This window comes from Rana temporaria, chromosome 1, assembly GCF_905171775.1.
Source record: "Rana temporaria chromosome 1, aRanTem1.1, whole genome shotgun sequence".
Classification (NCBI taxonomy): Eukaryota; Metazoa; Chordata; class Amphibia; order Anura; family Ranidae; genus Rana; species Rana temporaria.
In genome coordinates, this window is record NC_053489.1 from 434,043,086 (window position 1) to 434,067,396 (window position 24,311).

At 40.8% G+C, this 24,311-nt stretch overlaps 1 protein-coding gene and 1 long non-coding RNA gene across 5 annotated transcripts in view; one reads left to right on the forward strand and one right to left on the reverse strand.

Annotated features, from left to right (window-relative positions):
* Positions 1-24,311, forward strand: part of SLC4A4 (solute carrier family 4 member 4) — a 316,339-nt gene that overhangs the window by 170,075 nt on the left and 121,953 nt on the right. The gene's annotated exons all lie outside the window — the stretch shown is intronic.
* Positions 1-24,311, reverse strand: part of LOC120915512 — a 66,834-nt gene that overhangs the window by 37,340 nt on the left and 5,183 nt on the right. For both annotated transcript variants that reach the window (XR_005743892.1, XR_005743889.1), the window contains exons 2-4: positions 4,679-4,812; positions 3,427-3,524; positions 1,266-1,380 (exon numbers count right to left, since the gene is read on the reverse strand). This is a non-coding gene — a long non-coding RNA (uncharacterized LOC120915512). The remainder of the gene's footprint in view (positions 1-1,265; positions 1,381-3,426; positions 3,525-4,678; positions 4,813-24,311) is intronic.

The following is a 24,311-nucleotide window of genomic DNA, read 5'->3' on the forward strand; positions in this document are numbered from 1 at the left end:
TTAGGGAAATCTCAGTGCTAGAGTCTTTAAAATATATAAGCGGTTTGACGGTGAATCAGACCTTTACTGTCCATCCATATCTGAAATATCAGGTTTGGGTGAGCTGACCCCTACTAAGCTAGGTTTACTCAGGATGTTGAACAGATTCTGGGTTTTGTTACTAATGTAACCTTATTAAGATTGTAAATTGCCACATTCCACTGTACACTTGAATTCTCTGTACTTCCAAATGCATTTTTATTATTTTTAAAAAACATTTAAAAAATCCTACATATCAAGTTATCATGTCTCTAGATATTATGTCCCGGATTCACATACATCGGCGCATATATATGCCGCCGTATCGTACCTTCTTCACGCTACGCCGACGCAGAGCAGAGAGGCAAGCACTGGATTCACAAAGCACTTGCCACCAAATCTGCGCTGGGTTTCTTAGGCGTAAGTCGTCGTAAGTGGAAGTGGGCGTGAGCCATGAAAATGAGGCGTGACCCCATGCAAATGATGGGCCGAGCACCATAAAGATACGAATAACGAACGGCGCATGCGCCATCCCGTGGACGCATTCAGTGCGCATGCTCAGAATCACGTCGGAACTACTCCCTAAGATACGACGGATCACTGCCTACGACATGAATGTAACCTACGCCTAGTCATATTCACGTACAGTACAACGTAAACGACAAAAGATACGACAGCTTGTGTTCCCTGGTCCATACCTTTGCATGGGTTGCGCCTCATATATGGGGAATAACTTTAGGCCGGACGTACGACTTACGCAAACCACGTAAATTACCCCGGGCGCAAGTACGTACGTGAATCGACGTATCTCCCTCATTTGCATATGTGCATAGAAAATCAATGGGAGCGGCAAATGCGCCCAGCGTAAATATGCGCCCACGATACGACGGCGTAGGCAAGTTACATCGGTCGTAGGAAGCCTATTTTTAGGCGTATCTTAGTATGTGGGTCGGCGCATAGATACGACGGCGCACATTTGTACTTACATCGGCGTATCTTGAGATACGTCGGCGCAAGTGCTTTGTGAATCCGGGCCAATATGTGTCTTCTCAGTTCACTATTTACATTCAGTATATTTACTTATGTACACCAGTTTGCTAGGGTAATGGAGTATGCCCTGTATATTTATAGACCTATGCAGACTAGACTTATGTAAGGTAAAGCATGTGAACGGAATAAATCCTTTGGTAAGCTAATGTTGTACTTCTTATCCGATATATGCTTATGAGTGATTCATATATACTCACCTCGGCTGCTCTACGTCTGGAGACGTGCCAACACCCGAGTCTGATCAGTGTCATGATGCAGCCAGAGGATGTCACTGTGACCACTCACTCCTAGGTGACAGAAGGCTGAAGCTACCTACGTGATTAGGAGAAGGTATTGTTTCAGGGTTTCTTTATGTAGAAGCATTTATAAAAATATATATACATATTATATTAGAGAAGATAGTGTATTGTTTTTGACAATAACAGTCCATGATTGATGCCAAAATACCACACACGTTATGCTCAATTGTCCCTTTATTTTACAAATAACACATCTAGATTTATTTATTTCTAAGTGGAGTATTTATTACTTTATTAAACTGTATATAATAACTTTTTTTTACAATTGGACTGAAAGGATGCATGGCTTAAATTTAAAATACAATTAGATACTTTTGTCCATGAAAAACAATCACAGTTCAAATATTTAGAGTTGTACAGCTCTGGTCTTTCAAGGCTGTACACAGGCTAATGTTCTGAAGCAGACAAGGCCATTTTAATTAATGAACCCTGCCATTAAGCCCAACTGTAGCCAAACCATTCCTTTATTTAGTGCTTTCAATACTTCAATATTTTCCTTTTTTTGTAGTTTCTTTGCCCCAGATCTCTCAGATTTAAAACAAATGAAAAAGAGAAGGTGGTATGGTTGAACAATAAAGTGGGTCCACATGGGAAAATGGAGAAGGCTCCCCCTTAACCTGCCTGGCGGTATTCCCGAGTTTGACTCGGGGTTAGATTTTCCTGCTGCGAGCAGTAACCCCGAGTCAGACTCGGGCTTGCCTCGCTGGATCCACAGGGAGTGTTTACTTACCTTGTTCCTGGATCCAGCGATGCCACCGCGCTGTGTGAGGGAGCGGAACCTCGCTCGATTCACACAGTGCCTCTGTGTGACGCCGATCTCCGTTCCCTGCGACGTTACGACGCACGGGAGCGGAGAATGGCGCCAAATTCAAAAATGTAAACAAACACATTACATACAGTATACTGTAATCTTATAGATTACAGTACTGAATGTAAAAAATACACACCCCCCTTGTCCCTAGTGGTCTGCCCAGTGCCCTACATGTACTTTTATATAATAAAAACTTTTTTTTTCTGCCTGTAAACTGTAGATTGTCCATAGCAACCAAAAGTGTCCCTTTATGTCAAAAATAGTTTAAGAGCAGCTAAAAAACAGCGATAATAAATTATAATCACTTGCAGAATTGTGCGATAGCGATTTGTGGGGAAATTTGTCATAAAAAAATAAAATAATGACAGCGACAATTCTGCAACTGAGCAAATTTCAGTGATTTTGATTTGATTACATTATTGAATCATTTTTATTATAATTATATTATTACTTGTTATAATTATTTATAATTATTTATTATATTATAATTTATAATTTTGTTTTTAAAAAAATGTCATACCCGGGATGTCTATTAGAATCTTGTTTGGCCAGATTTAAGTGAGTTATTTCTAAAAATTACAGACCTACAGTATAAAACGCCAAATTTCCTTGCAAATAATGGTACCGCTTTCAGCACCTTTTTTCTGAAAGAATCATACCGCCAGGGAGGTTAAAGGGTCACTAAAGGATTTTTTTTTTTTTGCTGAAATGACTGTTTACAGGGTATAGAGACATACTAGTTAACTGATTCCTTTTAAAAATGATTAAAAATAGATAAAAAGCAATCATATAATGTACCTACAGTTTAGTTTCGTTTTTGCTGTTGTTTCCTGGTTCTCTGATGTACAGAGCCAGAGAGCCAATAGACGGCAGTGATGATTAGTGACCACAGTGAGAAATCTCCCAGCACTGTGGTTATCAGGAAACAGACAACCAGGAAGTGTCCAGAACAGAGAGGAATTACAGCAACATCAAAGCGAAAACGAACAATGAGGACATGAAACCAGGACTGCAGTAAGGTAAAGGAAGCTATTTAGCTAAAAAAAAAAAAAAATTCCTTTAGTGACCCTTTAACTTTAATGGCCCAATAAATGTATATCAATAACATCAAAAAGAAATAGTAAAATTCATACAAAATATTAGATTAACAATATTATAAAACAATAGCAACAGTGGCTGATATGTGTATGTGTCAACATGCATGGAGAACAATGGGAATTTAAAATTCTAGAGTGGTCACAGGACTACCGTGATAATAAGACCACGGCAAATCGCATAGACCCCACCCGACACGTTTCAGAGACTTCTTTCTTCGAGGTGCGTAAAATTACTAGAGCAGATTGCTTCTATAATGAAGATAAACAAACAATAAATAAATAAATCGCATGATATATACATTCAACCATTTTTGTTCCTATGTCACTAGGGCAAATATGGAACTTACATGTTGAGGAAATGGTGTCTGCATAAATTTCGTCAACATGTAAGTTTGTAGGGACTCATGATCTGCATCTCCTCTCCTCACAGAACATGGATGTGTGTGTTTTCACACACATGTCCTTGGTCTGCCTCTCGTGCCCGCGATCACTCATGGCTGGCGGTCATCGCTTTCCTGCTTAAAGGGACCAACGTACAGCTACAACAGTCCGCGGGAACGAGCCGACCTGCCGATGTATAATGATGACGACTGGTCAGCAAGCGGTTAACGTGGAACTAAAGTCATTGATTTAACTGTTTCCCATGACTATTATATTCAAGACATGCCATGAATAATAACTGTCACTTTTGCCTATGCTTTTAACTAAAATGTCAAACCATCAAATGGTTGGTGTCATAATTGACAACATATGGCAGCTACAGATGCTGATGCCTCGTACACACGACCGGTTTTCCCGACGGGAAAACTGCCATGTTTGCTTTTGGTCGGGAAAGCCGTCCGTGTGTATGCTCCATAGCAGTTTTCCCGACAGGAAAACTGTGAGCAAAAAAATGAGAACTTGTTCTCTTTTTTCCCCACCGCGATTCTCTGCATTTTTTTTTGCTCTGCGGTTTTTCTATGGGAAACATTGCAGTGGAGCATACACACGGCCGGTTTTCCCGACCAAAGCTCTCATGGCAGTTTTCCTGTTGGGAAAACCGTCCGTGTGTACATGGGGAAAAGCAACCGAGCAGGTTCTCGGTTTTCCCCTCGGTTTTCCCAGCGGACTTTTGACCGCCGTGAAAACCGATCATGTGTACAAGGCATTAGATGGCAGCTTTCATGGCTGCAAAGGAGAACAAAATCTCAGTGTTATTGATGTTAGCTCTCCAGACTAGGGGACCTGGGGTTGGAGTCCCCTTTCCCTGTAAGCCCTATAATTTGTAGTTCTATCACTACTTTTATATAATGCACTGGGCATATTTTAAGAAGAAAAATATGATTAATGACCTTTGTTGACTATGAGTACCATTCCTTGTTTTCACATTTGTTGAGAACTGAATATCAGTATATGAATCATACCTTAAGTGTGAAATGGAGGAAGTCGTTAGTTTTCATTTCCTGGCACTCACTTGCTGCTGCCAATCATAACTTCCAAGATATGCAGGAAGCAGTGGGAAAAGAGAGAGCGAGAGCCTTGTACAGAAACCAAAAAACTTTAAAAGCAGAAAAAAAGATCAGTGATATTGTACAAAGAGCATAAAACCATACATAGTAACTTACCAATCAGGTCTCATCATTAAGGGTTGACTTTTGTGATCAAGTGCATTGTGGTAATGCATGTTATGTGCATTAGTGTGTTGTTGAACTTTATTTTGAAGTTTGTTTTGAACTCCAGTGAACTATTGCAATGCACTATTGTGTATTGTGGTGTGTTGCATTGAAAAAAATGTGGCACATTCATTTTTTGGTCCATTCGTGGCCGTTTATAGCCCATTCTGAATAAATGGGCTAACTGAACACAGCACACATTAACATGTAACACAATGCACGTTAACACATGTACATTAACACAGAAGCAAAAAGTGTGGCAGCAATAGGCAGAACTTTTGCTGGTTGCCATGGGTTATTGCACTTAAACACCACTTTATTGTATAATTTAACTTTTGCTCTTCTTTTTCCGAATCTGTTGGTGTAAGCTCATTTTATATTACAAACGATCATGAGGTGGAAAGGTAGTATTACATACTGCTAGGGCCAAAGCCTCTGTTTTCTTCATCTAATCTAGGTCAAGCAGAAGCACTTGAGCCATGTAGCCCTCAGAAGCACTAGATTAACATCACCATACATAGTTACACCATTATAGAACAGTCATTTGTAGGTGTCTATCTACTGCCATTAAAAAATGTGATTAAAAGAAGAATTATAAATAAAATAATAAATAATAATAATAATAGTTATATATATATATATATATATATATATATATATATATATATATATAAAAAATAGAATATATTCACTAACTCCCTCCCAGAAATACTCACCTCTTCATTCCAGCATCTCTTCTACAATGAAGAGCTGCCTGTTTGCAGTTTTTTATTAGTTACGTTTAGTTCCACTTTAAGAGCTCATGTTGGCATTCAGATTTATTTAAAGCCACTGTTGCATTTGTATTGCTGTCTGCATCTCGCAAGCGAGTATTATACTCTCTGTTCTGGTGACCTCTGTAATCTGAACCGAAAGTGAGGGAAAAATAAATGTTTTGTGTTGTTGAAGGTTAACAGAGGGGTATCTTCCAAAGGGGATATTTGTTCTTGTTTCAACTGGCATTTCCCTCACTTTGAAGAGGTTCCTTAAACTTCTTGTGTCTACAGGATAGGAAGTGAAGTAGAATCTCTCTCTCATACTATAGATGTAAAAAAAAAAAAATGCCTGGCCAGTTTTAAGCTGTTCCTACTCTGTCAAAAAACATTTTGGATTTAGAAATACTTTAAGTTTCAATGGCTAAGTTTTGAAAGGCCATTTGGCAGAGGCAGGGTTTTGCTGATCACATAGTTCTCAGACTTCAGGCTGCAGAGAGCCGTGAATGTCAGTCAGTGGCTTTCTGCTCTGCCCCTCCAGCACTCACTGGAATGCGGGGCTGTGGAGTGGGTAAGGGCGGCTGGCTTAGGCTCTCAGCAGTGCACTGAGTGGCTGAGCCAGCTGCTGGTGCAGGCATCTGGGTGGATCCCAACATTAAAGTCGGGATCTCTCCAGATCCTGAACCAGCCGAGTGACATCAGCTGACAAAGGGTCACGGGAGTGCAGAACTTATAATGAAATGTCTATAAAGCCTCGTACACACGACCGAGGAACTCGACGGGCGAAACACATCGTTTTCCTCGTCAAGTTCCTTGTTAGGCTGTCGAGGAACTCGACAAGGCAAGTTTCTCCATTCCCGTCGAGGAAAAAGAAGACATGCTCTCTTTTTGGCTCGACGAGATCCTCGACAGTTTCCTCGTCGAAAAATGTACACACGACCGGTTTCCTCGGCAAAAAAAAAATCCCAGCAAGTTTCTTGCTGGTTTTTGCAGAGAAACTCGGTCGTGTGTACAAGACTTAAGAGAAGCTGGTCTGTAATAAAGGCAGCAACCACTTTTAAGCTATCATAGTACAAGTTAAAATGAAAAGAAAGCTTTTTTTGACTGGTTGCTATAGGTGTCAAAGTCTTTACTGTTTTACATGACTCCAACAGAGATTTGTTTTCTCTGTAAAACTGTTTGCCTACGATCTCACAGTATGTTAATCCAAGATCTGGAACTGATATTGTGTAGCTATAATTACCTAAGCCAACTTAAATCTTGGTCTAGTTCTAGCCAACAAATTCACGTGAAATTTCTGAGTAACTGTGAAAGCCAAGAAGTTTTATTTTTCTTACATAAACTCTGTCTTTCCCGCAGCTATGCTTTCACCACCATAAATAACGTCTGTGTCAGCACAAAAAATAAAAAAAATTCTATGCATGGCTGAGTGGCACTGTGGTATACGCTGTTTATCAGTAAATCTATTCAACTTTGATAAACAAGTAAAGTCTTGGAGGCATAAAATACAATATTTTCTCCAGTGATTTATAAACAGCAAAATTACTGTTTCAAAGAGCATTACTAAAACAACAAACTTTTGTGCACTTCCTTATCTATCTACACTTCAGAAAATTCATTTTGAGAAAAAACTGTTATAAGGCAGGACTAATATATATGATAGTACTTCCATTTGTACTGTTCTTCAATAGATAAAATATTAAAGAAATATTGATCTTCAGCTGACCAACAGTTAGTCCTAGGCGCATTCATCTCTGGGGAATAATTATTGCCTTTTTTTGCACTTCTGTGCACTTAATTATTTATCTACACTTCAGAAAATGTATTTTAGAAAACAAATAAAAATAATAAGGCAGCACTAATATACATACATTATTACCCATAGAAATTCTATTTATACTGTTCTTCAATAAATGAATTATTAAAGAAATATTGATCTTCAACTAACCAACAGTTCCCAGGCACATTCATCTCTGGGAGTGATTCTTGCCTCAGGATGTACAAAAGATGCCAGTGCCAGTGACTTTAGTTAAGATTTATTAGCTCTTATTGCATTAATGCATGGTGAACAGGAAGCAGTACACAATACCTGAAGGTTTCTACATAGAACACAGTGGGGTTGCTTTACTAAAACTGGAGAGTGACAAAATCTGGTGCAGCTTTGCATAGAAACCAATCAGCTTCCAGGTTTTATTGTCAAAGCTTAATTGAACAAGATGAAGTTAGAAGCTGATTGGCAACCATGCACAGCTGCACCAGAATTTTAACATCCAAGTTTTAGTAAATCAAACACAGTCTCTGTTGTTCTGAACATCTTTAGTAACTTTGTGGGTCCCTCTCTTGCAGAGCTATGCTGGATGGACACATCAACTTGTAATGTGGCTAAATGAGGTTCTAGTGTAGCGTCTGTGTACTTTATGGTACTGGTGCTAGTTAAATTTAAGGGTTGATCAGAGTGTAGTTAAACTCTGATCCAGATTGTTAAGTGCAAAACAGGGTCTCTGTCTCAGCTTGGCTATGCTGTGGGCTTATTCTGTTGTACTGGGGTGTTCTTGCAGCCTCGGTGCTGCAGGTGGCAGCAGTGGAGTCAAGGTTTGGGTGCTCTTTCCCAGCAGCCAATCAGGAGGGTTTGTCCTGTGAGGGGTATTTATGAGGCAGACGCCATTGGTTCTGGGTCTTCTTCGTCCAGTGTGGCACCCACCGCAGAGAAGTTTTATGCTTGGGAGCAGGACTGTTTCCTATTATCACGCCTGAATCTGCTATTCTCCTTTCTTCTTCAACTTTACTTTCCTCACCATAAGTTTACTGTTTTTACCCGACTGGGTAATAAAGAGCACAGCAAAGAGCACCTGTCGTGGACATTCCTTTACTTCTACTATATGCAATATGCATCATTCACCCCCAGGAATTCGGAGGAGCCATGAGGTAATATGCCGCCCAAAAATCCAGCAGCTCCTCTGGGGGTAGTGCTACATAGCGTTATCTCAATCCTCAAATATTTAAAGCTAAAATCTAGGTATGATCTTTATTGCAAACCTTTATTAATCCAGCTTATACCACTATAATTATGCATGTTTCCTTCTTAGAGACCACTGGGACAGCTGGCAATCTCTGTAGTAGACAGCACTACTACCTTGATAGCTGTAATCTTCCAGGTTCTGCTGGGTATTGCTGTCATTTACAGAATGCCTTGTATTTTTATTTATTTTTAAGGAATACAAAGTGTTCTCTGATTGGACAAGGTGGAGAGGAGGAGCAGTGACATTATGATCAGAGTATGCCTTGTAATTGGAAAAATACAAGACATTTTGTGAATGGTGGCAGTGCTAAGTGAGCGACCTCCTAGCCATCACTACTACAGTAATTGCCAACTTCACCAGCGTATGAAATATGCTTACTTAAATTGGTGCAAGCTCAGCTTTAATAACTTTCCCACCATGCATCAGAAAGAAAACCCCTGTCTACTGATTGACTAGGGCAGGGGTGGCCAAACATTTTTCAAAGAGGATCAGATTTGATGAAGTGAACATGCGTGAGGGCCGACCATTTTGCCTGACATTCTTTGAACTATTAAAATTTGTTCTAAGTGTGTTTGTCTAAACACTAATACACTTCCCAACAATAATTCTCTTGCCTTTGTGGCTTTGTGTGGTGAAGAGATGAGCTTGGGCTTGTTATTTAGATATATATCATTTAAATTTGATAGGTAAACTAACAAGTAACAGGAAAGAAAAAGGAAAGGAAAGGAAAAAAGAAAAAAAAAAAGAAAATGTAATGAAGTAAAAGATAAATATATAAATTAGTATTCGGAAAACCACAAATGATGCGAAACCGAAGAAGAGACAATATTAATGAATGAATGAAATCATGAGCAAGTCCCTTGCTGTGGTTGAGTCTGAAGTGGTTTGAATAATAAAAAAAAAAGGAAAAAAAAAAGGAAAAAGATATATATCTTTTGTGGTCTCCAACGAATCCCAAGCACCGTTCAGGACTAAGGATGAGCTTTTGTGTGTAATTTGGATAAACCATATTTATCTACGTATAACACGCACCTTCACTTTACGACGGAAGTTTCAGGAAAAAACTTAAATTTTAAATAAAGAACTGTGAAGCAATATAAGGGTCAGTGCCGATCTGCAGCCTCGACATTGTCATGAATGCAGCCTCTCCATTGCCATGAATGCAGCCTCACCATTGCCATGAATGCAGCCTTTCCATTGCCATGAATGCAGCCTCACCATTGCCATGAATGCAGCCTCACCATTGCAATCAATGCAGCCTCACCATTGCCATGAATGCAGCCTTACCATTGCAATCAATGCAGCCTTACCATTGCAATCAATGCAGCCTTACCATTGCAATCAATACAGCCTTACCATGCAATCAATGCAGACTTACCATTGCAATGAATGTAGCCTTACCATTGCAATGAATGCAGCCTTACCATTGCCATAAATGCAACCTCACCATTGCCATGAATGCAGCCTTACCATTGCAATTAATGCAGCCTTACCATTCCCATGAATGCAGCCTCACATGTGCCATGAATGCAGCCTTACCATTGCCATGAAAGCAGCCTTACCATTGCCTCAGTGCAGACTGATCAATGCCCATCTGCAGCCTCGGAGGGGACAGGGAGGGGGGCGGGATGAGCGCCAAAAGATTACAAACAGGGGAATCTCCTGTTATCTCGGCGGCCTCTTTAGTACAAAGTCCCGCTTCCTATTATAGACAGAACAGTCGTCCAATGGCAGCCCAGGAGACAGGACTTTCTATTACAGCCGCCGCCGAGTAAAAAAGGAGATTCTCCTGTATGTAATCTGACGGCACTCATCCCGCCCCCTCCCTGTCCACTCCGAGGCAGCGCAGATAAATATGGTATACAACTTTTGTGGCCCTGGGGGAGCCGCAAAAGATATATATATACCCAAATTACCAGGAAAGCCGTATTAAACCAGAACGTGGACCACAATTATCCCGTGGGACGGACTTTGGACATGCCTGGACTAGGGCATCAAATGTCCTTAATACAGAATGTCACCTCTAACACACCCTGTTGGAGCCAACATACACAGCAAATTACTGAGTTGAATCACTTCATGCTTAGAGAACATCCACAAGGATAAGCAAGCAAGCTGACTTAAGCTCTCTGCTTCCTACAATATCACAAAAAAAAACAAAGAGAAATTATACAAATAATACACAGTATATACTGTATATTGAGGTGGATTAGTCCAATCTGCAGAAAATCATACAATTTGTTTATCACTACTGTTTGGGTTCCTGCATTGCTTGAATTGAGATGGATAATTTGAGAACTGCAATTGTTTGCTGTGTCTGAGTATTACTATGCAGATCTGGTAGAAGATCATAAAGTTCAGTAATAGAAGTAATGATAAAAAATATCATTCATGTGCTTATACAGTTGATTCGCATTTTGCCTAAAATATACAGCATCTCCAGTCCAAGCTTTTTTTTGGAGAGGAGTAGCGGTTGAACTGCTGTTGGTGTGACAGCTTGACCAGCTATATTGTAGCTATATTGTAGGGGTCCATGCAAGCCCTGCTCTGTATATCTTAACTTCTCTTCCTCAGCTATTTTAGCTGTGAAGGGCAACAATAGCAGTTATATATTGATTTAATGAAAGCATTGTATCTGAGCTTTTTAATATTAAAACTCATGTGGATTGGATTCATAAGCAGCCTGTTTAATTCTTGATTTGATTTTTAAAACCATTTTAGAAATATACTTGGAAACTGATTGTAATGAAAAACACTTCCACTTTCCCATTCCCTCACTGCCATAGAAAGCCATGTTGGTATTTTGTTTCTTTGGTGGTGGCTTGTAATTAGTCTTATCCCCCTAACTACATTACAGTTATTACTACCATATTTTTCTACCCAGAAGATCTCCAGAAGATTAGCCTGTGCATTATAGGCTTTACAAACAATGGGGTCAAGCCTTGTGCACAATGCTAAAATATAGACGAGAAGTATTTCCAAGAAAAACTCGTTGAGTGTTTTTACACTGAGACTTTAATGAACCCTGAGGTTTATGAATACCTCTCAGAAACATGATAATCTTTTTATTTTCATTAAAGGTCTTAGCTAAGTCGTGGGAAAATATTATACAAACAAGCAGGAACAGACATATCTAGATCATTATGTAACATATATATATATATATATATATATATATATATATATATATATACACACACACACACACAGGTGCATCTCATAAAATTTGAATATCATGAAAAAGTTAATTTATTTCAGTAATTTCTTCTTTTTATTATTCTTTATTGGTAGAGAAAAATAAAGTATCCATCAGAATATAATATAGCAAAGGCACTAGGCGTGAATGACACAAAACACATAGGGACGATCACTATTAACAGGGTAACACAGTGTAGAGCAAAGTCGCTCAGCAACAAATTAGTATGACATTAGTACTACCCAAGTAAAAATTTGTCACTTACAATATTCAGTTGTTGACCATGAAGATTCCGTTCTTGTTTACACGAGCGGACACTTAGCAGTTGTGGATTGGAAGCAGCTAAATTACAGAGGTACAAGGGCAGAGGGTGCTGAAAAAAAGGTGATGAAGAGGGGGAGGGGGGAGAAGAGGGTAGGAAAAAAAAGGGGGCAAGGTAGGAACCAGGGTAATGCAATGTGCGAGTGCAACATAACTGTTGATAGTCTCAATCACCAGAGCAGCCCTGTAGTCCGAATATACGAACATATTCCAATATGCCCATGTTTTTGTATTTCTTTCTCTACTATTTTGAGCGTTAAGTACCAAGTCTTCCAGGGTATTGATACTTCTAACCCTATTAAGCCACTTGGCAATGGAGGGAGGATTGGGATCTTTCCAGCACAGAGTGACACAAGCCTTGGCAGCATTAATCAAGTGACAAAGGACAGATTTTTTGTATGTCTGAAGTGGTATTTGTGAGCAGTGAAGCAGGAAGAAGGCAGGATCCTGCAGAATAGGAAAGTCTGTAAAGTGATGGGAGATCTTCTGTACCTCTGACCAATACTGTTGGATCTTCGAACAGGACCAGAAGATATGAAGAAAAGACCCCCTCTCGTCTCCACATCTCCATCATCGATCTGAGGCCTCTGGATAGATTTTAGCCAAAGTCGTCGGGGTAAGGTACCAGCGCGTCAGTAATTTATAGTTGCTGCGTGCGTGTACAGATGGATGATTTCAGAGAGAGGTGGATGATATTATGACGCTGGCCAGCTGTGAAGGTCCTATTAAGGTCCCCTTTGCTAAGGCTCGGCATAATAAAGTCATCCATAGGGGAGACGAGCAGGGCATACATCTTAGAGAGGGTATGGGAGAGGTGGTCCATGTCCTTACAATATGATTCAGAGTCCGCTAACCACAAAAATGAGTCGGGGGGCCCAGGGTTCAGAAGAAGTGCTGGAGCTGAAGAGCTTGCCAGTCAGATAATCTAAACTGGCTATCCGGCTGCGTCAATATGGAGATTGTGGGCCAGGCATTAGCAATTAAAAAATGGAAGGTGTGAAAACAGTCCCTCTCCAGGGGTTTTCAAAATGGCCCGTGTTCTATGCCTAGGGGAAGCTAGGATTTCCCAATATGGGGAATAGCAGAGAGTGGGCAGAGGAAAGCTCCAGTTTCGTACATGCCATGTGACCGACTCGGAGAGTAGGACCTACAGTGGGATGTGATTTGAGGGAAGTTGGTAGGGATGCGTAGCACCATTGTGCCCTATTCAAGGGGATAGAGAGTTTATATCAGTAATTATATTCAAAAAGCTAAACTCATATATTTTATATACAGTGGGGATCGAAAGTTTGGGCACCCCAGTTAAAAATTTGTATTAATGTGCATAACGAAGCCAAGGAAAGATGGAAAAATCTCCAAAAGGCATCAAATTACAGATTAGACATTCCTATATGTCAACAAAAGTTAGATTTTATTTCCATCATTTACACTTTCAAAATTACAGAAAACAAAAAAATGGCGTCTGCAAAAGTTTGGGCACCCTGCAGCGTTAATATCTTGTACTGCCCCCTTTGGCAGGTATCACAGCTTGTAAACGCTTTTTGTAGTCAGCCAAGAGTCTTTCAATTCTTGTTTGAGGTATCTTTGCCCATTCTTCCTTACAAAAGTCTTCCAGTTCTTTGAGATCTCTGGGCTGTCTGTCACGCACTGCTCTTTTAAGGTCTATCCATAGATTTTCAATGATGTTGAGGTCGGGAGATTGTGAAGGCAATGGCAAACTGCTTAGAACAGTGGTTCTCAACCTGGGGGTCGGGACCCCCTTGGGGGTCAAATGATGATTTGCCAGGGGTCACCAAATCCTGGGCTTTTCTTGAAGCCTGCAACACTCTCTCAGCCATTTTGCGGTCTCCACTACAGTTTTTAGACCAACAGATGACCTTGATCAAGAGCACCTAAGTTGGCAGATCAGAACTCCCCCAGCATTGCCACTCATCCCATCCCCCCACCAAGGAGAAAGAGAAGGAATAAAAATAGAGAATACATGGAAGAGAGAGGAAAAGAGGGGAAGGAAGAAAAAGGGAGAGAAAGAATTAGAGAAAGAACAAGAAAGACAGCTAGAGAGGGATGGGGGGAAAACACAAGAAATTAGGATAGAGAGATAAAAGGGAAAGAAAAGAGAACAAAGAGAAAGAGGGGTACATCCTAAAATGTACCATATCAGGTTTTAATACTGTACGAGTGGAGGGGACTCAGGGAGTGCTAAATTTCCGTGGGTTAGGGGCACAAATTACTTGTCTTGCCTTGGGTGCTGACAACGCGCGCTATGAAAATAATTTTACTGTTAGGGGTCCCCACAACTTAGGACATTTTATCAAGGGGTCACAGCACTAGGAAGGCTGAGAACCACTGGCTTGGAAGAACCCATGATGCTGATTGTTGGGGCAAGGTCAGATGAGTCTGGGCATTTAAAACCTTTGAGATTGACATCACCTGGTCTTCCCAGACGATGATTGAGAACAATCCATGGCACTGGCAGGTCTCAGCTTTGCAAAGGGGCAGTGCATGCTATAAATTCTGCACGGTGCCCAAACTTTTGCAGACGCCATTTTTTTTGTTTTCTGTAATTTTGAAAGTGTAAATGATGGAAATAATATCGAACTTTTTTTGACATATCATAAGAATTTCTAATCTGTAATTTGAGAGAGAGAGAGAGAGAGAGAGAGAGAGAGAGAGAGAGAGAGAGAGAGAGAGAGAGAGAGAGAGAGAGAGTGGTTTAGGTATAGATCCACCATCCCTAAAGTCATGGAAAAATATTAAGGATAGGAATAGACTGTCTGTCTTAAAGGAGATCATACACTATTTTATATTGTAGAGATCATTATCAAATGTAGAAAATTTACAAGTAGTCAATCCACTCACCAAAGTACATTTCAGAAACACCTTAGGGCTCTTTCACACGGACGGACCGTTCAGGTCCGCCTGCCAGTTTTTTAGGCAGACCTGAACAGGCGCTCCGTGCTCCTCTATGGAGCCACGGATGTCAGCAGTGACATGCCCGCTGACATCCGACCCGCTCCGATCCGCCAAAGTGTGACGGAGGAAAAACCTACATTTCCATCCGTCTGGCGGATCGGATCGGGTGAACACGGACAGACGGTCTGTGTTCATCCGATCCCCCCATAGGGGAGAGCAGAGAAAATACAGGGCGGTCCCTGCACAGATGACCTTACTGTGTTCCTCCCTTCACCTTTAAAGTTCAGTAAACCATTTACACGAAACACCTATTACAGCTATATAAAGTACAGCTGGCCATAGATGTTATCGTTTTATTTTCTAGTTTCCAAGATATATTTATGCACAATTGTGCACAATTGACCGTTTATGTCTATTTAGCAGAAACAGAGCTAGCACTGAAAAAATAATGAAGGCCTGGGAAATCTAGCATAGAATTTTTTCTCCAAAAAAAAATATTTTATTGTAATGTGAAATAAACTTATAATTTATATTACTGATTGCCAGTTCGTTTTAAAAAATTTTTCTCCATGGGACACTTACCCAAAGTTATTTTCCTGGAATCAATAATGTAGCATGCGTTTTGAAAACAAATTGCATTTGAAAATGAGTCTTTATTTTGTTTGGTTACATTTATTTTGAATGAGTGGAGTAATCTGCAAGGAAATTAATGCTTTTGAGCTCCCACACTGATAACAGATCTTACAAGTAGTGGGAGGAAGGTCCAGAGGGTGAACTGGAACTCTCAGTGTATGTGACTTCAGGCCGAAACCCTTGACACACCTCATTTCCTGTCCATTTATTGTTTAATGGCCATGTGCCCCTTTTAGCTTTACAGTAGCATAAGAAAACACACGAGGAGTGCTATTAATTTCTAATTAACAAAAATGTAAGAGACACAGCATTGTTCCCCTTTAGCAATACGTTACATAAATATACTGAGCTGTACTCAAAACGTATTCAAAACTTTGAACTGGTTATGTCAAAAATGTTTTGATCCATATTTTTTTTTAAATATCTGAAATGGTAGCCAACTGCATTTGCTCCTGCCAACCTAACCAAAATGTGAACAAAATAATTCATGTATCATTTGTGAAGGTGAGGTCCACCCAAAACAATTATTTTGTTGTTATCGGAGATCAAAACGGTAACTGACTGCAGCTCTACAAATTCTAATGTTTTCCTCTCCTCACTGCCCCCTCAGTACTTGTCTTCATATCTACTTTTGCACAATTTAGTGTCACCTATTTACCATAGGGAGGTTTATATATATAACCTGGAGTTAAGCAATGCATTACTTATATCAAAGAAATTCTGTGTTACTTCTAATATTCTAAACATCACTACAGTGGCGTACCAAGAGAGGGAGTGGGGGGCAGTCCGCTGGCTACATAGCACAGTGGCAGTAGGTTGACAGGGGATGGAACACCCTCTGTACTCCAGCACCCAGCACTAAGGCCTCGTACACACGACCAGTTTCCTCGGCAGAATTCAGCTTCCGACCGAGTTTCTGGCTGAATTCTGCCGAGGAAACTGGTCGTGTGTACACTTTCGGCCGAGGAAGCCGACGAGGAGCTCGGCGAGGAAATAGAGAACATGTTCTCTATTTCCTCGTTGTTCAATGGGAGCTCTCGCCCCCTCTCCTCGGCGGCTTCAGGGCTGAACTGGCCGAGGAACTCGATGTGTTTGGCACGTCGAGTTCCTCGGCCGTGTGTACGAGGCTTAAGAGAATGTGGGAACTTTAAGGCGCAAAAGCATGTGCTCAATTAAAAATAAACCACCCATTGCCAGTGCTTAGTTAGAGCCTTAAAGTAGAATGAAAGGCAACACTTTGTGTTTGGGTTAGGAAGGGTTATAACCTGTGTCAGTTTTTTTCTGCCATCTGGGTCTAATTGGAGAGATTTACTTTTACTTCTTGTCCCATAGCTACAACAGTAAGGAAGGGGTAAATGTTTTTTAGTCACCAGAACTAGTGTCTCTTTTGGAAGGTTTCCCTTGTAATCGTGGTGACCGCTTAAAATTTGGGATATTGGGGATAATGGTCACCAGGACCAACCAAGAGGGTAAATCACAATCAAAGACAGAAGTAAAACCTGACAGGTGTTCTAATCCCTCTCCATTCTATTTAAAACAGAAAAATAAGTTTTGCCTTCAGTTAGGCCCCTTTCAGACGTGCGGACCGTATGTCCGCATTTTCATCCATCCGTTGCGGATGAAAACGGGACATACATTGGTCCCTATGTGATTGCGAGTGTCAGCGGATGACCATCCGCTGACACCCGTAATCGGCTCAGCGAGGATTTTACAGAGGATCCCCGCTGAGCTTGACGGACACACGAAGGCGGATCATTACTGATCCGCCCCGTGTGAAAGGGCCCTTATACTTAAAGTAATTGTAGTCTTGTTTTTTTTTTTAAATAACAAACATGTTATACTTACCTGCCCTGTGAAGTGGTTTTGCACAGGGCAGCCTGGATCCTCCTCTTCTCGGGTCCCTCTTTGTTGCCAGGAGCACTCCTATCCCCACAGCAAGCAGCTTGCTATGGGGGTACCCGAGGCGAACTGCAGCTTCATGTGTCCATTCAGACACAGAACTGTCATTCAGCCCTGCCCCCTCCCTCTCCTGATTGGCTAACTCACTTTGAGCGTATATTGATTGGTTTGCGCAAAAGTTATAGCGTCTACAAAATAGGGGATAGATTTATGCCATTTTTATTATTAATTTTGTTTTTATTAGTAATGGGAGCGATCTGCGATTTTTAGTGTGACTGCGACATTATGGCGGACACATCGGACACTTTTGACACTTTTTTGGGACCATTGTCATTTATACAGCGATCAGTGCTATAAAAATGCACTGATTACTGTGTAAATGACACTGGCAGGGAAGGGGTTCAACACTAGGGGCCAATCAAGGGGTTAAGTGTGTCCTAGTGGGTGATTCTAATGCCGCGTACACACGGTTGTTTTTTGTCTTGTAAAAAAACGTTGTTTTTTATCATGTTTTTCAAACTTCATTTTTAAAAACGACATTGCCCACACACCATCGTTTTCTGAAAATGCTCTTGCAAAGCGCGGTTATGTACAACACGTACGACGGCACTCTGTTCCATTCAAGCTCGCATCATAACTTGCTTCTGAGCATGCTCGGGTTTAAAAACATTGTTTTACTTAGAACTTAGAACAATTACAATGTCAGGAACTATTAAGTAGAGCCCCCTGGTGCTATAAAGCTGTCGCAATAAATACCAAAAAACATCCAACAATCGGTACAACCCTACGGATTTGTCATAATCTGTTCTCTAGGCAATTAATATCTATGGACAACTCGCCATTAATACCTATACTGGGTAATCCGCAATTTTTACCTGGCATACAGAAAGGCCCCTTTGCATCATTGATTGAGAAGGGGATATATCAGATCTCCCACTTCAGAAATGAAGGTAAATGGCCAACAATACATAACCTGATGGATAAAAAAGGAAATTATCAGTTAGAGTTCTGGCAAGCAGCACAACTAATTCACTTCTTAAACTCTCGAGTGGTGCCACGGTACCGGGAACGGGAACTGTCACAATTTGAGAAACAGTGTATGGAAAAAGAACCAAGCGTACATACAATATCTAAAATGTATGCAATATTAAGTAGTCCATTAGGAAATTTTGAGCTGCCTTTTATCCAGAAGTGGGAATCAGATTTGGGTAGGACTTTTGAGAAAAAACAAAAAACTAGAATGATACAAGCCATATTTAAGACAGCAACCTGTACCAAAATGCAGGAATGTAATTACAAAATAATGGCACAATGGTACAGGACTCCAGATAAGCTACACAGATTCTACCCAAACATAAAAAGTGAATGCTGGAGATGTAAGGCAGAAAATGGTACGATGGTACATATCTTTTGGACATGCCCTAGAATTAGGGGATTCTGGGGAGGTATCCGGAGGATTATACAAGAATTTAGTAAAATGACTATACCAGAGGACCCAGCTTTTTTCCTGCTGCATCTGTCAGACATTCCCTGGGGAATAAAAGGGAACCCATTATTGCACCACCTGTTGAATGCTGCTAAAGCATGTATACCGTTGAAATGGAAACAAACACAACCCCCAACATTGAGCATGTGGATTAAGAAAGTGGAAGAGGTGAATAGAATGGAGGATCTGATTTGGACAAATAGGAAAAGAAGGGAAGTATACTGTAAAGTTTGGACACCCTGGAATGACTGGATTCAGTCTGAGGGAGAGCGGGGGTTGTTGGAGGGGGAGTAGGGTGGAGGGAGGGGGAGGGGGAGAGATATGTGGGGATGTTGTGTTTTTTTATTTTATTTTATTTATTAGAGAAGGCTCGGGAGGGAAAATCTAGGAATGCATATTAAGATAAGGAACTAAAAGGAACTATAAGAAACATGGGGGGAGAGGGCACGGGGAATGGGCTATAATGAAATGGGATGGCATGGGATAGCGTCCTCCCATGTCCAAACATTAGGAAATTTGAAGTGCTGATTTATTGAATTCTTCCCCCTATAAGGCCCTCCCTCCCTTTTGTAATGAACCAATAATGGTAGCGAAGGGGCCATGCTCCTGATGTGTAATAGTGGGAGGACGGGAATTAAGGGAGGAAAGGAGAGGACCCCGAAGATATCAACAATATGGAATAGTTCTGGTTTCTTCTTTCTCTCTCTTGCGTAACTTTAAAAAATGTTTTATTTTTTTTTGTAGCTTTGGTTCCTTCTGGAGACGATCGGATAGAGAGATAGTGTTGTAATATGTCCATTGGAATGAACCAGGATTTATTTATTTATTTTTGTTAGATGATTGTTAATTTTTCTTTAATGTTTTTTATAAAATGTTATTTTTTTGTTTTGAAAATAAAGAAATTGGGAAAAAAAACAACATTGTTTTAAACGTTGTTTTAGCCCACACACGATCATTTTTTTATGACACAAAAAACGACATTTTGAAAAACGACATAAAAAATTGAAGCATGTTCGAATTTTTTTTGGTCGTTTTTTAGAAGACAAAAAACGATGTGAAGCCCAAACACGATCATTTTAATGTCGTTTTTAAAAACGTAGTTTTATTTCATCAAAAAAAATGACCGTGTGTACGCTGCATAACTGTGGGGGTGATAGGCTCACTACAACATGACAGAGATCACTGCTCTCAATGACAGGGAGCAGTAGATCCCTGTCATGTTGCTAGGCAGAACAAGGAAATGCCTTGTTTACATAGGCATCTCCCTGTTCTGCAGCTCCGTGTCACGATCGCGGGCCCCCGGCGGACATCGAGTACACAGCGGGCGCGATTTAAAGGGGATGTACCTGTACGCCCATTTGCGCAGCCGTGCCATTGTGCCGACGTACATTGTCGTGCGCCGGTCGGCAAGCGGTTAAACCAGAGTTTAGTGTCAGGTATATCAGTTTTTATAGCAGTTTGAGTTTCTGATTTGTCCCCCCTTTGTGTTTCTGTTATGCAGGTTTTGTCTTCTTTGTCATACATACCCACCTCTGAGGCCCCATACACACGACCGAGTTTCTCGGCAGAATTCAGCCAGAAACTCGGTCGGAGCTGTATTCTGCCGAGAAACCCGGCCGTGTGTACACTTTTGGGCCGAGGAAGCCGACGAGGATCTCGGCGAGGAAATAGAGAACATGTTCTCTATTTCCTCGTTGTTCAATGGGAAATTTCGGCTCGCCGAGATCCTCGGCGGCTTCACAAGGAACTCGACTAACAAAACGATGTGTTTTGCCCGTCGAGTTCCTCGGACGTGTGTACGGGGCCTGAGACAGTCAGTATATAATGAAAAAACTGCTCTCTCAAAGATAGATACTGGAGCTCAAAAAAGTTGGAACTTCCAGTGTGCTTTGTTTTAATGTCCAGTAATTATCACTGGAATAAGCAGGTTTTCCCAAAAGAGGATACTCATTCTGCAGATGACTGCGGGGCACTATAGAAGCACTACCTACAGAAGTATCCTCTTTTATTTCCTAACATCTGGTCCTGTAGTTAGATCCGGAACACCTCATGCACATCACACAGAATGATGTTGGTAATGCGTTAATACTCGTGTACAAGAAATCATATTCTTACGCCAAGGAAATTACACAATCTCTTTTGACGTAATGAAATGAGTGCATTTTGTATGCTCAACCATTTACAGAGTGTTGGTGTGTAATTGTTAATTATTGAAGTATACCTCCCACAGTAGAAAATTCAGAAAAGAAGTGATAAATTACATAACAGTATGTGCACACATTTCTCAGAAGTAGAACTAAAGAATGAAAGTTGAGTGTATGAGATTACACTTAAAGTGGATGTAAACCCACTCTCATCCTTTCTAAACGACTGCCATAGTGCTGATCTATAAGGATATACATGCCTCATGCATGTATCCTTACCTGTCAAATGTCTCCCCTCCGTCTGTTATAAGAATGAAAAAACTGCACATTCTGTCTGTTGTCTGGAGCTCGGTGGGTGGAGTCGTGATGTCAGTAGACTCCCCACCCACCTTTACACTCCCCTTGTCAACATGCATTTTCTCCTGTGTATTCCTTACACTAAATTCTGCTATGATCACTAACATCCAGTCAAAATCCAGAAAAGTAACCACATGACTTCAGAAAAGGAGTGGGGTGGGAATTAAAAAAATAAAGCCTGTCTCAGGCTAGCGCATGAGATATGTAAATAACCTGTCACTCACAGCAAGGGGGCGGAACGGACCAATGTTTTTCTCTGTAAGTCCGTTTTATTTCACTAAACAATAAAAGAGGATTGCTCAGAGCTGGATTAACGCTTTGTGGCAAGACTGGGCACAGATGATAGGAAATCTTATACTCTACATTGTGACATTAAAAAAAAAAAAACTCGGGTTTACATCCACTTTAAGAGGATCTTCAGGATGTATGAAAAATATTAGAAGTCAGCAACTACAAATACTTTAGCTGCTGACTTTTAATAAAAAGACTTACCCTGTCAAAGAATCCAGAGCTGTCCTCACCCGGGCTGGTTCTTCACCAGTCTTTGGATCTCCAGTGCCAACATGTTTACTAAGGGTAGCCTGCTGTGGCTCCTTTGTGCCTTCACAGCCAGCTTCTCAGTGCACATTTGCGAGCCGCTCTGCACTTTGAGAATGGTCCTGCAGCCTTCTAGGATCTGTGGCGTATCAAGAGGAGAGAGGGGGCTAGGAGATCCGAGCGGAAGTAGGAGAGGGTACCTGTCAAAACCAGGTACCCACACCACCTCAAAAAATAAATGTGTAAAAAAGTGATAGAGGAGGGGGGAGGAGGTGGAAAATCAGAACTTCCCCTTTTGAGTGAAGTTCTGCTTTAATTGTGTCTACGGGGTTGATCTACTAAAACTGGAGAGTGCAAAATCTGGTGCAGCTCTGCATGGAAATCAATCGGCTTCCAGTTTTTTTTTTTTGTCAAAGCTTAATTAAACAAGCTGAAGTTAGAAGCTGATCAGCTACCATACAACAGATTTTACACTCTTTAGTTTTAGTAAATCAACCCCAATGTGTTGTCTTAATCCTAATTACACCTGCAGAACGATTTATATATACAGTATAATGCAGCAGTTTTAGAGTAAAAAATTATATGTGTAAGCCCAAAAACAAAAATGTAATATATTGTAGCTTACCTGTTCTTAGATATGGTAGTTGCATTTGTTTTCTTTTTTTTTTCAGGTTAAGTATTTTTATAATAATATTTTTTTTTTTTTTACATGCTCTTGGATTTAGGTATTGTTTAAATGTATGTATGTACAGAAATATAACTGTTGATTCTGCCACAAATCTTGTTTCCTTGTAAATCCCTGTGTACTGAACTGAAATCTCAAACAGAAGTATCTAATTCAAGCTACACAATCTTTGTTTGTAGTCCAAATCAGGAGAGCAGCTAAGGCCCCTTTAACACTGGGGTAGGAGGTGCAGTGGAGGTGTATCGCCGCTATTTTTTGTGGTGCTATACCGTCGGAATTGCGGCGGTATTCGGCCGCTAGTGTTGCAGTTTTAATCCCCACTAGCAGCGAAAAAGGGTTAATACCGCACGCCTCTGCAGAGGCGCATTGCCGGCGGTATGGCCGCGGTTTCCCATTGCTTTCAATGGGAAGGAGCGGTGTGTTTACCGCTCCTCTCACCGCTCCAAAGATGCTGCTAGCAGGACTTTTGGAGGGGTCCTGCCATTGCACCGCTCCAGTGTGAAAGCCCTCGGGTTTTCACACTGGAGAAACAGCAGCGGCTGTTTAGAGTCGGTTTGTAGTGCATGCTTCAAAAAGATTCATTCTATATCAATACATTTCAAAAGACAAGGGCAGAAAGGGCAGAAACTTCATGTATAGCTTTTGTCCTTTCAGTTTACAATGTATTGATATCATTTATGAGGATTTTTTAGTAAAGCAGTAGAGAATGTTCACAAAGCTTAGTAATTTAGGTAAACGTCCCATCTTTCACAAAGTTAAAGGGGTTGTAAAGGTTTGTTTTTTATTTTCTAAATAGGTTCCTTTAACCACTTGAGACCCGCGCTGTAGACGAAAGACATCCACAGCGTGGCTCTCAACTGCCGGGTGGACGTCCCTGGATGTCCTTTTATTTGCATTCCCTGCGTGCGCCGTTGGGGGTGCGCAGCGGGGAAAAACTGTGCCCGGCGCATCGCTGAGATGCCGATGTGCGTGCCGGGGGCCGCAATGTCCGCCAGGTACCTGCGATTGGCAGTGACAGAGCAAGGACGTGGAGCTCTGTGTGTAAACACAGAGCTTCACGTCCTGTCAGGGAGAGAGGAGACCGATGCTGTGTCCCTAAACTGAGGAAAAAAATAGTTAAACTAAAAAATTGGGATATTATTATAACAAAATGTAAAAAATATTGTGTTTTTTTCAAAATTGTCTGTCTTTTTTGTTTATAGCGCAAAAAAAAAAAAAAAAAAAACGCAGAGGTGATCAAATAAAATTTGTGGGGAAAAAATTATAAAAATATAATTTGGGTACAGTGTTGTATGACCGCGCAATTGTCATTCAAAATGCGTCAGCGCTGAAAGCTGAAAATTGGTCTGGGCAGGAAGGGGGTTTAAGTGCCCAGTAATAAAGTGGTTAAGCTAGGGTATTGTTGGTTCACTTACATTTTCCTTTGATTTCCCTTCTAAAT